This window comes from Triticum dicoccoides, chromosome 1A (genome assembly GCF_002162155.2).
Source record: "Triticum dicoccoides isolate Atlit2015 ecotype Zavitan chromosome 1A, WEW_v2.0, whole genome shotgun sequence".
Lineage (NCBI taxonomy): Eukaryota > Viridiplantae > Streptophyta > Magnoliopsida > Poales > Poaceae > Triticum > Triticum dicoccoides.
Genome location: NC_041380.1, coordinates 46,516,017 through 46,521,016, shown reverse-complemented (window position 1 = coordinate 46,521,016; position 5,000 = coordinate 46,516,017).

Genomic DNA, 5,000 nt, shown 5'->3' with positions numbered 1-5,000 from the left:
GCGGGCCTGAGCTGCGGGAAGGCACCGGAGCGGGGCGGGGCGGGGCGCGCAGCCGGGCGCGGCGGCGACGCGACGGGCCTGAGCTGCGGGAAGGCACCGGGGCGGAGCGGCGCGCGCGGCCGGGTGCGGCGGCGACGCGGCGGGAGCTGCAGGAAGGCACTGGGCATGGCGAGAGAGAAAAGCGGACGGGGAGAGAGGGAAGGTGGGGGCTCTGCGAGAGAAAGTGAAGAAAGCGACGGGGAGTGACTGTAGGTGGGCCACAGGAGGCAAAAAAGTGGCGCCGGCATGCCCAGCTGCCCTCCGGGGGGCTAGGTTTGGGGTGGGACTACCGGCGCTATTTTTTCATAAATCCGGCGAAAAGTGACGCTTTGGGGGCGTGAGTGGGAGGATTTTTTATCGCCGGTATTAAAAAAGTGGCCTGGGGGCGTTCCTGAGGGCTCGGGTGGAGATGCTCTAACTTTGCGGAAAAGTGCCACCTTTTGGTTCGCTACCTCCATATTTTATTTTCATGGTTCTTCCAAGCACCTAAACTTTTTGGAGGCTTGTTGTACAAAACAGTACCTCTAAGGTGGTGCACACTTCTGGAAAAATGTGGTCTCCTTCTAGTCGTTCAATTTTTGAACGAGGCTGATAGTTCCAATGTTTTTTCTTCGATGCTTCCGGGCATGTTACTTTTTCTAAGCCAGTCCGATTTATGATTTCTCTATAATAGATCCCACCCCCTTTCATGTGGAAAAAGACTCAAGCTCTTTTATTTATAGTTGAGAGAGTATCTTCCTGGGTTCTTGGAAGAAAAGCTCCCCACTTTCTTGAACCCCTTCCTTTGTGTTCATCTATGTAGCCTATCTTTGTATGAAAGAGATCCTACTTGAGAGTGTTTTGATTGAAGATCTTTTCAGGAGTTCGTCCAAGTGACATTACTTGTTACTCTTGAAGAGTGTGGGTCTTCTAGATAGTTTTGGGTCACTCGAAAGCCTTCAAGCTTTTTGTAAGGAATTTAGAGCATGTACAAGGTCCGGGCACCTTCTTCGTGAAAGATCAATCTTGAGCGCGTCTTCTACGTGCAAGCCATGAAGGAATAGACGAGCATGCACTTTGCGGGCTCTCTGTGGGTGATGTCGACCCCTTTGTGGTCTTAGAGTCTTTGTGGGTTGAACCTCCATCACGAGGAGTAGGATAGCGTCAACTATTTGAACCTCGGCAAAATATTGTCGAGTACCCCATGTTTAGTTTCCACATGTTTACTTTGTTGGGATCATAGCAGAAATTTAAAAAACTTTACGCATCACCAAGATCAATCTATGGAGTCATCTAGCAACGAGAGGGAGAGGAGTGCATCTACATACCCTTGTAGATCGCGAGCGGAAGCGTTCAAGAGAACGGGGTTGATGGAGTCGTACTCGTCGTGATCCAAATCACCGAAGATCCTAGCGCCGAACGGACGGCACCTCCACGTTCAACACACGTACGGAGCGAGGATGTCTCCCGCGCCTTGATCTAGCAAGGAGGAGGGAGAGGTTGATGAAGAGGGCTTCAACAGCAGCACGACGGCGTGGTGGTGATGGAGCAGTAGTACTCCAGCAGGACTTCGCCAAGCTCTTGCGGAGGAGGATAGGTATTGGGGAGGGGAGGGGCTGCGCCTTGGATGTCGTGTGCAGCCATCCCCTTGCCCCTCTATTTATAGGGGAAGGAGGAAGGGGGCCGGCCCCCTCTAGATGAGATCTAGAGGGGGGCGGCGGCCAAGGGGAGGGGGCGCCCCCCTTAGGGTTTCCCCCCAACCCTAGGCGCATGGGCCCAAGGTGGGGGATGCGCCCAGCCCATGTAGGGCTGGTTCCCTTTCCTCTACGACCCATTAGGCCCTCCGAGAGAGGTGGCCCTTCCGGTGGACCCCCGGAACCCCTCCGGTGGCCCCGGTACAATACCGATATGCTCCCGAACCTTTCCGGTGACCGTATGACAACTTCCTAATATAAATCTTCACCTCCGGACCATTTCGGAACTCCTCGTGACGTCCGAGATCTCATCCGGGACTCCGAACAACATTCGGCAATCACATACAAGTCTTCCTAATAAGCCTAGCGTCATCGAACCTTAAGTGTGTAGACCCTACGGGTTCGGGAACCATGCAGACATGACCGAGACAACTCTCCGGCCAAGAACCAACAGCGGGATCTGGATAACCATGTTGGCTCCCACATGTTCCACGATGATCTTATCGGATGAACCACGATGCCGAGGATTCAAGCAATCCTGTATACAATTTCCTTTGTCAATCGGTACGTTATTTGCCCGAGATTCGATCGTTGGTATCCCAATACCTCGTTCAATCTCATTACCGGCAAGTCACTTTACTCGTTCCATAATACATGATCCCGTGACCAACTACTTAGTCACACTGAGCTCATTATGATGATGCATTACCGAGTGGGCCCAAAGATACCTCTCCATCATACGGAGTGACAAATCTCAGTCTCGATTCATGCCAACCCAACAGACACTTTTGGAGATACCTGTAGTCCACCTTTATAGCCACCCAGTTACGTTGTGACGTTTGGTACACCCAAAGCACTCCTACGGTATCCGGGAATTGCACAATCTCATGGTCTAAGGAAATGATACTTGACATTCAGAAAAGCTCTAGCAGACGAACTACACGATCTTGTGCTATGCTTAGGATTGGGTCTTGTCCATCACATCATTCTCCTAATGATGTGATCCCGTTATCAATGACATCCAATGTCCATGGTCAGGAAACCGTAACCATCTATTGATCAATGAGCTAGTCAACTAGAGGCTCACAAGGGACATGTTGTGGTCTATGTATTCATACATGTATTACGATTTCCGGATAACACAGTTATAGCATGAACAATAGACAATTATCATGAACAAGGAAATATAATAGTAATCATTTTATTATTGCCTCTAGGGCATATTTCCAACAGTCTCCCACTTGCACTAGAGTCAATAATCTAGTTACATTATGATAAATCGAACACCCATAGAGTTCTGGTGTTGACCATGTTTTGCTCGAGGGAGAGGTTTAGTCAACGGATCTGCGACATTCAGGTCCGTATGCACTTTACAAATATCTATGTCTCCATTTTGAACATTTTCACGAATGGAGTTGAAGCGACGCTTGATATGCCTGGTCTTCCTGTGAAACCTGGGCTCCTTGGCAAGGGCAATAGCTCCAGTGTTGTCACAAAAGAGAGTCATCGGGCCCGACGCATTGGGAATAACTCCTAGGTCGGTAATGAACTCCTTCACTCAGATTGCTTCTTGTGTTGCCTCCGAGGCTGCCATGTACTCTGCTTCACATGTAGATCCCGCCATGACGCTTTGCTTGCAACTGCACCAGCTGACTGCCCGTTCATTCAAAATATACACGTATCCGGTTTGTGACTTAGAGTCATCCAGATCTATGTCGAAGCTAGCATCGACGTAACCCTTTACGATGAGCTCTTCGTCACCTCCATAAACGAGAAACATATCCTCAGTCCTTTTCAGGTACTTCAAGATATTCTTGACCGCTGTCCAGTGTTCCATGCCGGGATTACTTTGGTACCTTCCTACCAAACTTACGGCAAGGTTTACATCAGGTCTGGTACACAACATGGCATACATAATAGACCCTATGGCTGAGGCATAGGGGACGAGACTCATCTTTTCTCTATCTTCTGCCGTGGTTGGGCATTGAGCCGTGCTCAATCTTGTACCTTGCAACACAGGCAAGAAACCCTTTTTGGACTGATCCATATTGAACTTCTTCAATATCTTGTCAAGGTACGTACTCTATGAAAGACCAATGAGGCGTCTCGATCTATCTCTATAGATCTTGATGCCTAATATATAAGCAGCTTCTCCAAGATCCTTCATTGAAAAACACTTGTTCAAGTAGGCCTTTATGCTTTCCGAGAATTCTATATCATTTCCCATTAATAGTATGTCATCCACATATAATATGAGAAATGCTACAGAACTCCCACTCACTTACTTGTAAACACAATCTTCTCCATAAGTCTGCGTAAACCCAAACGCTTTGATCATCTCATCAAATTGAATGTTCTAACTCCGAGATGCTTGCACCAGCTCATAGATTGAGCGTTGGAGCTTGCACACCTTGTCAGCATTCTTAGAATTGACAAAACCTTCCGGCTGCATTATATACAATTCTTCCTTAAGGAAACCATTAAGGAATGCCGTTTTGACGTCCATTTGCCATATCTCATAATCATAGAATGCGGAAATTGCTAACATGATTCGGACGGACTTCAGCTTCGCTACGGGTGAGAAAGTCTCATCATAGTCAACCCCTTGAACTTGTCGATAACCCTTAGCGACAAGCCGAGCCTTATAGATGGTCACATAACCATCCGCGTCTGTCTTCTTCTTAAAAATCTATTTATTTTCTATGGCTCGCCGATCAACGGGCAAGTCAGTCAAAGTCCATACTTCGTTTTCATACATGGATCCTATCTCGGATTTCATGGCTTCTAGCCATTTGTCGGAATCTGGGCCCGCCATCGCTTCTTCATAGTTCGAAGGTTCACCATTGTCCAACAACATGATTTCCAGGACAGGGTTGCCGTACCACTCTGGTGCGGAACGTGTCCTTGTGGACCTACGAAGTTCAGTAGTAACTTGATCTGAAGTTTCATGATCATCATTATTAACTTCCTCTCTAGTCGGTGCATGCACCTCAGGAACATTTTCTTGAGCTGCGCCACTCTCCGGTTCAAGAGGTAATACTTCATCAAGTTCTACTTTCCTCCCACTTACTTCTTTCAAGAGAAACTCTTTCTCTAGAAAGGATCCATTCTTGGCAACAAAGATTTTGCCTTCGGATCTGAGGTAGAAGGTATACCCAATAGTTTCTTTAGGGTATCCTATGAAGACGCATTTTTCTGATTAGGGTTCGAGCTTTTCAGGTTAAAGTTTCTTCACATAAGCATCGCATCCCCAAACTTTTAGAGACGACAGCTTAGATTTATTCCCAA